This window comes from Diceros bicornis (genome assembly GCF_020826845.1).
Source record: "Diceros bicornis minor isolate mBicDic1 chromosome 21 unlocalized genomic scaffold, mDicBic1.mat.cur SUPER_21_unloc_1, whole genome shotgun sequence".
NCBI lineage: Eukaryota > Metazoa > Chordata > Mammalia > Perissodactyla > Rhinocerotidae > Diceros > Diceros bicornis.
In genome coordinates this window covers 3807041-3820787 of record NW_026690885.1, presented here as the reverse complement: position 1 = coordinate 3820787, position 13747 = coordinate 3807041, and the positions used below count along the sequence as shown (strand labels likewise).

Sequence of the window (13747 nt, the reverse complement as noted above, 5' to 3'; positions counted from 1 at the left end):
AAAATACTTTCTAATGTACTTTCTGATGAGATGATTAAAATAATGAAGACATAACATAACTTATGGGATATAGGTAAAGCAATGCTCAGAGGGAAATTTGTATCTGTAAATGCTTATATTAAAACAGAAGAAAAGCCTCAAACCAATAACCTATTCTTCCACGTTAAGAAAGCAGATGAAAAAGAGCAAACTAAGTCAAAATCAAGCAGAAGCAAGGAAATAATAAAGATTAGAGTGCAAATTAATGAAATAGAGTATAGAAAAACAATAAAGAATATAAATTAAACCAAAAGAAGATTCTTGAAAAGCTCAAAAGTTGACAAACCCTTAGCTAGACTGACCAAGAAAAAAAGAAAGAAGACAAATTACTAAATCAGGAATGAAAGAAGGAACATTACTACCATCTTTAAGGATTATAAGAGAATACTATGAACAGATGTACACCCAGAATTTAGATAACCCAGACGATATAGACAAATTCCTAGAAATACACATATTACCAAAACTGACTCAAGAAAAAACAGAAAATCTGAACAGATTTGTAACAAGTGACTGAAACTTCCCACCAAAAAAAAGCTCAGAACATATGGCTTCACTGCTGAAGTCTACCAAACAGTTAAAGAAGAACTAAAAGCAACCTTTCACCAACTTTTCCAAAAAATAGTAGGGAGAACACTTTCCAACTCATTCTAAGAGGCTGGTATTACCCAAATACCAAAACCAAAGACACCACAAGAAAAGAAAATTACAAACCCAAATCTCTTCTGAATATAGACACAAAAATCCTCAATGAAAATACTAGCAAACCAAAGCCAGTAACATTTTAGGATTACACACCATGACCAAGTGAGATTTATCCCACAAATGCAAGGATAGCTTAACATCCCAAATCAATACTTGCAATACACCATTTCAATAGAATAAAGGACAAAAAACTACATGATCATCTCAGTAGACACAGAAAACACATTTGACAAAATTCAACAACCTTTCTTAATAAAAAGCATTCAACAAACTAGGGATAGAAGGAAACTTCCTCAACCTGATAAAGGGCATCTATGAAAAACTGATGGCTAATATCATACTCATGATCAAAGAGTGAATGTCCCAAAGATTAGGAACAAGACAATGATGTTCGCTCTTGTCACTTCTATTCAACATTGTAATGGAGGTTCTAGCCAGAGAAATTAGGCAAGAAAAAGTAATAAAAGGCATCCAGATTGAAAAGAAGAAGTTACAGTAATTAAGACAATGTGGTACTGGCATGAAGATAAGACACACAGATCAACAGAATAGAATCGAGAGTCTAGAAATAAACCCTTACATTTACAGTCAATTGATTTTTGACAAGGGTGCCAAAACAATTCAAGAGGGAAAAGAATAAGTTTTTTTCCCCCACAAATTGTGCTGGGACAACTGGACATCCAAATGCAAAAGAATGAAGTTGGACCTTCATTCCTCACACCATCTACAAAAATAAACGGAAAATAGATCAAAAAGTTCAACCTAAGAGCTAAAATTATAAAACTGTTAGAAGAAAATATGCATAAATCTTTGTGACTTTGAATTAGACAAAACTACGACATCAAACCATAAATGACAGAAAAAATGAGATAAATTGGATTTTGTCCAAATTATAACCTTTTGTGCCTCAAAGGACACCATCAAGAAAGCAGAGTGTTAGCCCACAGAATGGAAGAGAGTATTCGCAAATCATATATCTTGTAAGGAACTTGTACCTTGAATATGTAAAGAACTCTTAAAACTCAATAATAAAAATACAACCTAATTTAAAAATGGCCACAGTACCTGAATAGACATATCTGAATAGACATTTCTCCAAAGATTTACAAATTACCAATAAGCACATGAAAAGATGCTCAACATTAGTCATTTGCGAAATGCTTATCAAAACCACAATGAAATACCACTTCACATCCATTAGGATGGCTATAATCAAAACAGACAAGAAGAAGGGTTGGAGAGAATGTAGAGAAATTGGAACCCTCATACATTGCTGGTTGGAATGCAAAATCGTTTAGCCACTTTGGAAAACAGTCTGGAATTGCTCAAAATGTTAAACACAGAGTTACAATATGACTCACCCCTAGGTATAGACCATACATTTCACCTATTTAAAGTTTACAATTCAGTGGTTTTCCACCCCTAGGTATATCCAAGAAAGCTAAAAACATGTCATTTTATGAAGGAAACAATGTCAAACAATAATTTGTACATGAAAGTTCATAGCAGTATTACTCATAACAGCAAAAACGTGGAAACAACCCAAATGTCTATCTCCTGAGGAATGGATAAACAAATCAGATGTGGTATATACATACAATGGAATGTTATTCCACCACAAAAAGTAATGAGGTGTTGATTGATACATGGATGAACCTTGCAAACAGTGAAAAAAGTGAAAATAGACAGTCACAAAAGGCCCCACATTATGAGTCAAGGTACATGAAATGTCCAGAAAAGGAAAATCTATAGAAAATAGAAAGTAGATTAATGACTGTCTAGTGCTGGGGTGGAGAGTCAGCCTTGGTGGTCTAGTGGTTAAGATCAGGTGCTCTTCCACGGTCGCCCAGGTTCGTTTCCTGATCAGGAACCACACGACCCATGTCACAGTTGTGACACTGTGGCGGCTGGGTGTTGCTGTGATGCTGAAAGTTATGCCATTGGTATTTCAAATATCAGCAGGGTCGCCCACGGTGAAGAGGTTTCAGCAGAGCTTCCAGGCTAAGACAGACTAGGAAGGAGAACCCGGCCACCCACTTCCAAAAAATCTGGCCACGAAAACACCATGAATAGCAGCAGAACATTGTCTGATATAGCCAGGATGCTGGGGGGAACGGGGGAAGGGTGAAGTGATTGGGGGGAAGTGGGGGGTGACTGCTAAAGGGTATGAGGTTTTTTGGGGGATGATGAAAATTAAATTAATTAACTGTTTGTAGTGACAGTTGCACAATTCTCTGTGAATATACTAAAAACCACTGAATTGTAAACTTTAAATAAGTGAAATGTATGGTGTGTAAATTATACCTCAATAAAGCTGTTCTAAAAATAATGCATTTGCATTCTCAAGGAAGGAAATCATTTCACTAAGGGGAGTCAAAGTGTCTGCTGATGCTAAATTCTACAATAGTCTTCTGAGATGGGGCGTTTTTTCTGGGGCACTGACCAGCATGACGGTAATGTCTCCAACCGCTGCTATACTGTAAACACGGAAGCTCTTTTCATGTGGTAGTCCCTTGTGGCAACTTTTGATAAAATCCAAGGATACAACAAGGAACGCCACTTAGATTTTTGGGAGGGGAGGTTGAGAAGAAGGTACTAAGTCAGTGGTTCTTTGCTGTCTTCTGCTCTAACACACCTGAGAGGCCCATCAGCACCTGAGACTCACTGAGGCAGGGATTCTCCCTGGGCCTGGAAGAAACTAAGCTGGGGAGGAGAGAGTCGGTGGTGGGAAACCACAACTCAAATATAATTCTGCATAATCTCGTCAGAGGACAAGTTGGCAGTATTACCCAAATTTACAGCAAGCATACTCTGACCCAGCATTTGCACATCTATCAAGTTATCTTGTTATGCTCAGACATGTGAAACATCATTAAATAATAACATCGAAAAAGGAATGCAACTATTCTAAAGTGAGTCAGCACACTTTTTTATTTTTACCGCACTTAAGTTATGAAAATGTGCTCATTTCACTCTTGATCTTCAATTCTATATTGATCACATAAAAACGACACCATGCTGAGTTTTGTATAAATTCACCCACGTATAATATTTACTAAAAAAAAGAAAAAAATTACACCTCATTTTCCATAGCTTTTTAGGTACTGCTTTTAGACAGTGAATAATTCTAAAAAACAGAACAGGGAGTTAACCACAAAAATGCTTATAAATTTCTTTGCAGTTTTGGGAATGTTTCTCATTATATTTCTATTTGAGGGTAACCTCAGGGCACATGTGCAATGTTATCCAACAGGCAAAATCACCAAAGGTGTTTATAGTAACACTTGGAAGATGTTTTTAATAATAATAAAAGTGATATTAAAAATAGAATAACAAAAAAAGGAGGAGCAGCCACAGAAGCCACTGCTGCCTCTGCAACAGCAGCCCTAGCAACACTCACACAGAACTGACTACATCCCTGGCAGTATGTCACATGTATTAATTCATTAATCGTCACAACAACTTTATCATTTTACAGATGATGAAATGGAGGTACTGAGTGGTTAAGCAACTTCCACACGGCTGGTAAATGACAGAGCTTAGATTCCAACACAGGCAGTCTCTCTCTGGAGTCGGGGTTCTAAACCACATACAATTCTGTCCTTTGAGAACACTGACATTCTATACAATACAGATGGAAGAGACACCAGGAGGAAGAAACAATAAACAAACAATTTAGACCTTGATATGTTATACTTTCCTACCCAAATCAGGGAGCATATTACAGAACATTCTTCTCTCTGAAAAAAAATATACTTTTGCAAAATTTAAAACAAACCAATACAGGCTTAATTATGGCAAATATCAACATATAATTCCAATTTATTATCATTTTAGCTCATGATGCAAGGTTGACCATGATAGTCTAAATAGCAGCAAATTATTTCCCTATTTCATTTGTCTGATCATTGAGATGTGGAAAAATTTCCACTACCAACAAGCATTTTACATAATTGATGTTTCACTGTCATTCTATAGAAATGAAATTCTATCTTTATTATTTTGTTATTTATAAATGATGACAGATAAATTAAGAAATCTTTATATCCTTGGAAAGCATAAATGCTAACGTATAAAAATTGATATGAATCAAATAGTTAACCAAGTCTTTTGAAAGTTTATTTCTTTGTACTTCCTTCTTATTTCTCTCTTTGTACTGCACCTGCGTATCTAGCTTGATGTTCCCCCACTTATACCATGTGCTTGTCTATGTCTCCACGGGCTGTATGCTTCTTACTCATAGCTGTACCCCACTACCTAGCACAGCATCTGGCATACAGTAGGTACTCAAGAGACTTATTAACCAAAATAATAAATTGGTGAGTTAACAAATTTGGAAACATTAATTGCCATAATCATTACTTTAATTTCCACAGAGGTAAAAGTGACAGGTATTTTAAAAGGTCAAGTTAACAGACATACATTTTTTTCACTGCACTGATTTTTATCACTCAGGAGGCAAAAACGGAGCTCCTCATTGTGCGAATTCCATGACACCAGCTTTCTGGTGAAGTGTGAGAAGCCTGAAAGAACTTACACCCAACCAACTACAGAATTGTTAAAGGGAAAATGAGACAACAGGAGAAAAGAGCAATTGGCTTCCTACATTTCACAATACAGTACCAAAGCTCACAGAAAATCAAGCATTTCTGTAAATAGGAATAGCTGTCTTTAAATCCTTAGAAGACAGATTAGGTTCATTAATATTTGCACTTTTTTATGCATAGAAAGGCTTATAAAACATACCCTGGGTTTACCTCTAACAATAATTATTGAGGGTAAAAAGAAAATATTAAGGAGAATTTTTGTTTCTTTAATGAAATGACAATTTAAAGGAAATTTAACAGAGTAATTTTTTATCATGACACCAAAATTACATAGGACACACTAAAACAGGCTCAGCAGCTAATTTATGGGGTAAAATTCTGTGCTGCAAAGCCTGGTTGATTCTCAGGGGCAGGGACACATATTAGTAACACATGTATTAAGAAATGAGCTATGAAGAAAAAGAAAATGTAGATCTTCAACCAAATACATTATACCAAAAAATTCAAATGTATAATATATGTTTTTAACTCAATTGATTAACAGTGATGAACTTTCAAAGATTAAATGTTAAATTCTATGGCAAAAAGTTAAATAGAAAAACAATGAAACACCTGAATATATAAAGACTTTAAATTTCATTCATCAAAAAACAAAGTTTAGAGGCAAACTAGGAAAACGTCAGAGAGGTTTAGTATACCTAACATATGAAACATTTATGTAGACTGATAAGAAAAATCGTAAAACCAAGGTTAAATGCGCAAAGCAGATACCCAGACAATTCACAGAGGATACAGAAATGACTAAGAAATATGTTTTTAACAATCAGCATGTAAATGAAAACAGAATACAAATTAATTCTTATTAGGTTACCAAAGTTTTTATTTTTAATAAGCATATTTACTGCCACAAAGGTTACAGGTGACGCAAGCACCTCGAAGACTCCTGAATAAATCAATCAAGTCTCTGTCAGTCCCGGGCTGGGTGACCTCGGGTGAGGTGCTGAGCTCTTCGGCGTTTCAGTTATGACACAGAGTACCCATCTCATAGAGGAGTTAGGAGGATTACTTAGGACATTATTTGTAAAGGGTAGAGTACAGAATCTGACACATTTTAAGGCAGGTATTATTATTAGCATTTCTGGGAAATAGTTTGACAATATGTATGCAGTCTTCTCGAACTCTAGGCATCACTGCTTTCATATTCAATGTCACTAAGATATTTGAGGGTGGGATCATAAATTTTTTATACAAGTTTTCTAGACCTAGTAGCAATTCAACTAAAAATTTCAGTTTCAAGAAAGCTAGTCATTTATACAATAAGCTAAAAGAAGAAAATCTTCCTACGTGAAGCTTTTCAAGTAATACTGTATTACATGTGCTCTCAAGATGTTTATAATGCCCACTGCACAGAAATTCCATTATAGGTCACTATCAATCACAAGGATACCATGAAAAGGATAACAAAAGTGCTCAGAAATTGATGTCTTTCTGCTTGAAGTTTCCTGAAATGTAACAGATGGGAAATCTTTCAGCAACCACAATTTATAAATATATCTGTACTCTTATCTATTCATTTTACCTTTACTGATCAGTAACAAAACACGTGCTATACTGAGCAATAAAATTAAGTCAACTGCATTTGAAGTCAACGGACCAATGAAAATCAAGACCTCAGTTTCGTATGACCTCATGCACACTAGGGGTGTGATCACTGATTTACTTTAACTTTTAAAAGCATTAAATTTCCAGGCTTAATAAGTGGCTTTTATATTTGAGGTCAATTGGGCAAGAAATATCATGAATGAAATCAAATGCAAATGGACTTATCTTAGTTACAAACACTGGAATTAGGAAGCAGTATATCAGAATAACTAGGCTGCCCTCAGAGGACAGAAATATTTCCTAGATTGTCACATTCCTTTCTTGCTGTAGAGCTACTGGATATCACAGTGACTAGCACAGAGCAGGCCTCTACAAATAGGAGCTGAATCATCAAGCAGATGAATGGTTATGGAGCAACTAGGCAAGCATTCTCTTCCTGTGATGTTTTGTGGCAATGGGAGTACTAGCAAGGAGGGCCCGGGAGCATCCTGAGTTGCCTGGTTAACAAGAACTAGGCAACATATTTTCACAAAACCATATCCTAAACGGTGGCTGAGAGAGGGAGGGAGGGTAGAAGGGCAGGAAGTAGAAGAACCATTGAAGTATGTAGTTGTCCCACAGTCAATGCTTTATATATATTTCCTCATCAGTTAATCTTTCTGACATAAAAATAAAGAAACTGATGATCACAGAAGGTAAGAAAATTCTTCAAGTCATATAAATAGTAAGTAGTAGAACTTATATTCAAACCGTGAACTGCCTAGTTCCTAAGTTTAGGACCCCAAAACTCTTGATCTTTCCACTACAGTCAAAGAAAAACATGAAGAAAAGGAAAAAAAGAAGAGAAACTAGGGGAGAAGGAAGTGGAGGAAAAAGACGATAATGTCAGAGAAATAATCTATATCACATGGCTACAAGTTTGCTAGGTATTAATACTCATTTAAAATATAGTCTAGTGGAAAATAAATTGAGTTTGAAACAATGACTTACCAAAGAACTTTAGGTACCCAAGAAATTAAGTTGGGAACTTTATATGTACATAACACTTTGGATATTTTAAAGTACTTTTATATCCATTTTATCACTTTAAAAGTCTCTGAATAAAACTCCCAGGAAATTAAATAACATTCATGCCAAAAAGACAAAAAGTCTTCACAAAACTCAAGAAAAATTTCATTCACCTGAATATTTTGGGAGTTTGTGTATATTGGAGAGAAAGGTGTACTTATTAAAATTACTCAATAATTCAAGCTTAATCAAAGAACATGACTGACTTTAACTCCTGATGTTTACTAATAATGTTTTCAAAGTATCCATTCTAAAAAAATCCTTCTATTCGCCTGTCTTAAGTTATACAGTATATAAAGCTCTAATCTTTAACGATTTGGGATCTTACAGTAGGACCTACATGAAGGTCATCACTGTCAATGTCCTACGTACAGAGAAAGGAAAGTCAGTTGCATGTATATTGAAAAGACAAGATAAAATCTAGAAGTCAGATATTTTTTAAAGCTAAACAACTGATATGTTAGTTTCTCTTTTTAGAAAATACTAAGAAAACATATTAAAGTTAAGTAATGGCTTTGGGAAAGTTTTAGAGTAAAGTTATCATTAACCTTATGTTATCTTATATTTCCCTACTTTTCTTAACCTCAAAAAAGAAATGCAATCCAAAGAACTTTTATGTGATAAATACTTTTACAGTTATTTTTGCAAAGAACTCAAAAAGTACACTGCTTTCTACAGACTGATCATCTCTTACATGGATAGTTTCTAAACTTCCAAATTTAAATAACAATTGTAGGTATAACAAATGATCACTTTATTCTAAGACAAGACAAATGTATCTTAAAATATGTCTCTGGTTTAAAATAAACATGTTTACAATTTATTTACCCATTTTATAGCAAACACTGATGTTCTAAAAGTCTAAATTTTCTAAAGAAAAAAAAAGAAATACTGTAATAATTAACTATTTTCTAAGAACACAGTGGGTAGGTCAAGCCTTTGGCCAGGAAACACCATATTGAGTCTTTTTGCTCTAACAGTGGAATACAAGTCACATAGTTTTGTTGTATAATTATTCACTAAGGCATACACAGAACAAAATATTCTTAGTGGATTTCACTGGATACAAACTGGCCTGAATTAGTAAAAGTCATATATTCCAGAATATTTTTAAAGATTTACTGTTCTATTATTTTTACATAACTCCAATCAATTAACTGTCCATAAAATGTTGCCAAGCAGATATCCAACTGAGGCTTCTTTAATGAATAAATAAGCCTTTGTTGGTAAATGTGGCGTCTAGAATGCTGATTAACGTCCACAGAAGTGTGTTGGTTCTTGGAGCAAGTATACAATAGTTAAGAGTGAGTTGTCAACCAGAAGACACACAGCTAGGTAAGAGTGCTAAAGAATATGCAGCATCTCTTTCTCAGGGAAGACAAGCATGTTGTTTCCTAGTTTGAAACACACCTTCTGCATGTTCTCTACCGCCTTTGTAGAAGCTCAGCAGGGAAGAAGAGAAACTGACTCTTTCTTTGAAGGCTCTTTCTTCTTTTTGATCGTGAAACAGATCAAGGCATGACCTACACTATTTCTGTTCACTCTGGTCTTAAGATAAGAAAATGGTATCTACACTCAAAATCTGTCTACACTGAATACATTAATTTTGGAGTAAAGAAGGTCCAATGCTTTTTTACTGATTGATATTGTTTTCAATTTTTTTCTTTTTTTTTAAAGCTCAATTTGCTTATGTAGAGTATAGTCAATTCTGCATTCCCAATTCACTAGGCTTCTCAATTTTATCCACAGGCTTTGCTCAAATAGCACTTTTTCTCACTGTATCAACCTCAGGCTGAATATACAGCAAGAAGCAGAATGAAGAAGGTTTAGATCTCAAATCCCATATCCCAGGCACCAGTTTTCAGCCTCTGAATCACAGGAAAACTTTGTTATGCTCGTTTGTAATTTCCAAGTATAGTACTTAGGATTCTGATGTTAAAATTCTTGTCCTTAGGTAGGTTAGCTACTCCTCTACTATAATATGTTTTATTTAGCTGTGAGTATCAACAAGGCTTCTTCATATTCATGTTAGTGAGAAGGAAATAACATTCTACCCAGAGATAACCTTACCAACTAGGCTTGATTCTAAGAACACTACTTCATCTATATATATTTGTCTGTTGGAAAATCTAAATGCAAAACCTGTATAAATAATATCAACTCCTTATTAAAAAGCTGTCCTTTTAAAGGAAGAAAATTTTTCTACAGGTTTTAAAATTAGGATTAAGTTTATATGGAGATCCAGAAAATACAGTTAGGAAAAGAACAAACTGGAAACAGCATTAAGTTAATTTTCTCTTCTTTGGTTAGCTTCTATTTGCCCTTATATATCATCTGTGTAAAGCTTGAATTGGAAATCTGGACTTTGAAACATTCTTCCCTAATGGAATGGAAAAAAAAGAAACCAAAGACAATAACTCCTACAGCACAAATTTAGCATTTATGCAGTAGTACTGGGGACAACAAAGACAACAACAGTATTTCACATAGCAAGCAGTTCTTTTAGTGCAGGTACAGTATTCACAATCAGCCTGTTTCATAATCTTTTTGCCATAAAGGAATTCTGCCTCTAATAAGATAGGCTTTTTGATGGAAATGCTAATAATATTTTAAATTTTAGCAAGGAATCGCACAGGAAGAGGCATAATAGTTCTTTGTGTTCGTTAAATTAGCCTTCATTTCAATGTGTCCAAAGAGTACTTTTATTCAGCTGAAGTTTTAGGAAAAGCTAAAGAATATTTCTTCAAAGAATTATGAATAATGTTCCCGTTAAGCCTCTAGCAAACTGAGTAAATTGCTAATGTGTATTTACCGGAAAGAAGAAAACTCTGGGATAACCAATTCCTTTTGGCAAGTGGTTTACTAAAGCTATGACCAAACATGATTGCTATATTAAATCAGAATTTTATTACCTTATATAAAAGTAACTCAAAGTTCCCATAGGCTTCTGTTAGAAACCTATCCACTAAGCTGAATGCAGCCCTCTAAATGATAATGGTACCCGCACTATCTGACTTTCTTCCCAGAAACCGTCCATCATCATTCAGTGAAACAAACATATTAATATACCTTTACATACTAAGAAACTCCCCCAAGACCTCTTAGCAGCATGAAACGCCAGGCAAACACAAGAAAAATGTCTGCAAAGACCTACTTCTTCTTCTTTTTTTTTTTTTGGTGAGGAAGATTAGCCCTGAGCTAACATCTGTTGCCAATCCTCCTCGTTTTGCTGAGGAAGATTGGCCCTGGGCTAACATCCGTGCCCATCTTCCTCTACTTTATATGTGGGATGCCTGTCACAGCATGGCTTGATGAGCAGTGAGTAGGTCCACACCTGGGATCCAAACCTGCAAACCCCAGGCCACCGAAGAGGAGTGTGTGAACTTAACCACTAATACACTGGGCCAGCCCCTGACATACTTATTTCTAACGACTTGATAACAAGAGATAAAATTGTTCCCAACATTCTCCACTTACCCAGGAGTTTTGCAATGATATAAAGGCCTTGTCCCCAAAGAAACAGTTTTCCATCACGGCCACAGTTGCTAGGAAATCGCTTCTGACTACCAGGGTTTCTTTTTTCAGATTCTACAAAATCAGCTGGCACATAGTAGTGCTTTGGTACAACAGGATCACCTATGGAGTTTAAAAATAAATATTTAAAATATAACAAATCAGTGTCCTTCCTAAATTTTCTCTTCAAGAAATTGCAATAACTAGAAGGGAGAGAGAAAGGTTGTAGAGGAGGTGACAGATTTGATAGACTACAGAAAATTGGATATTTTGGCTCCTTTCAGAAATTGCAAGTGCACAATGCGGAAAAAGCTTCTTGACTTTAAAACACTAATTTGACAGCATATGTTATGCTTTAGCCAACAATGTTAACATATCTCCTTTAACAACATTTAATTTTAACACCTTTAAATGAATCAACAAATATACAGTACGCAAATATTTAGAGCCATTGAAGAAGCTATTTTTAATAGCATTAGTCTATGGAAGTTTTACAAATGAGATACTGTATAATCTTAAATGAAGAATTATAACCCTGAGCCATTGCTTAGAGGGAAGAAATCCTCATTTTAATCATTAAACCCATTATCTACCATTCAATATCACTGAAGAGAAAAAATCCATCTTACCCTGTGAGCAAACTGTTTAAAAATATTCCTTGGTAGAAACTAAAAATTCTTATTTAAAGACTAGAATCTCCGTGGATGATGTAAAGGGGGAAAAAAACCCAATTCCAGTAGAGTGCTACAGAAGACTTTTTGCAATATCAGCCCATAGTAAACTTAATTTCCCTAATTTCCCTAAAATTTGCTTCCTTCTTCATGCATCAATCAATCACGATATTTGTGTCTAAAACTAGTAAAAAGGTCTATGATTCACAGGGAGTAGTTTGAACACCACTCTCTGAATATGATGAAGCCTAAAGTGTGGTACACTAAACCACCATCTCAAGGCATCAATGATTTACCACTGAGTACTAAAAGATCTCATTCAAGGGATTTTAAATATCATATGCATTACCACACGCATTACATTATTTCTCACATTGCACAAGTAATTATTTGGAACATAAAGACATAAATAAATTAATTAATTTTTATTTCAAATTCAATGTTTATCCATAAACATTTCACTACTTTAACATTACAAGTATTTTAAAGGGTGAGCACATACTGTGAAGTATTTAGGGTACTTGTGGAAAACTCTAAAGAATATCACAAACTTCATGTGAGATAGGAACAGGGCTCAGTGCTGTAACCGCCAGTTCATGCATTGTGCCCATAAACCATCCATTTTTTACCAACAAATCATATATATATATTTTTTTGTGTGAGGAAGATCGGCCCTGAGCTAACATCTGCCAATTCTCCTCTTTTTTTTGCTGAGGAAGACTGGCCCTGGGCTACCATCCGTGCCCATCTTCCTCCACTTTATATGGGACACTGCCACAGCATGGCTTGAGAAGCAGTGTGTCGGTGCACGCCTGGGATCCGAACCGGTGAGCCTCCGGCCGCTGCAGTGGAGCGCGCACACTTAACTGCTTGCGCCGCTGGGCCAGCCCCAACAAATCATAATTTTTAACTTCCAGATAAATATGTTTTCAAAGCTGTTCACTTATGAGAACATATTCTCATTTTATTAATACTTCCAAACCCCAAAGATATTTGGAACTTCTCCTTTGGAATTCCTTTGATAACTAGTTTTCTAGTCATACAGAAAAATCAGTTATGTTCTTTTATGGGCCCTGACAGTGTTTAACTGCAACCAACATACTACTCATAAGATGGGGCCTTTTGACCATTTCTAAAATATTAAACCCATCCTCAAAGGATGACATTTTAGCATCACAGCAGACATTCAAAATAACATGCTAAAAGCCCTAGAAGCAACTCCAAAGAGGAGGCCAGAATGTTCTTGACAATGGTAGTACCTTTAGGCTAGGACAGAGCCTCTAGCTGGCCCTCTGGAGGGGGCAGCAGTCACCTGAACATACCATTTCTGGTGACCTGAATACAAATCAGTCATTTTATATTATTGCCGCACTACACAGAGTGGAGTTACACAGTAGATAACAGATGAAGAACCTGGGCCTAGCCAATGAACTATTTTCCAATTACTACAGCCATGACGACCTAAATTCGTCTCCATCCTTGTATTGCCTAATGAACTCCTTTTATAAAAACAAATTTATTATAGCAAATTAATAAATTATTCTTTCTAATTCATTCAAGATCTCATTCATTTTTTTCAATTTAAATAAACTGTTCTGTTTA

General features: G+C 35.3%; 1 pseudogene; it reads right to left on the bottom strand.

Moving 5' to 3' along the window:
• The window catches only part of LOC131401856 (adhesion G protein-coupled receptor E1-like), a 431573-nt pseudogene that overhangs the window by 231999 nt on the left and 185827 nt on the right, over positions 1-13747 (bottom strand).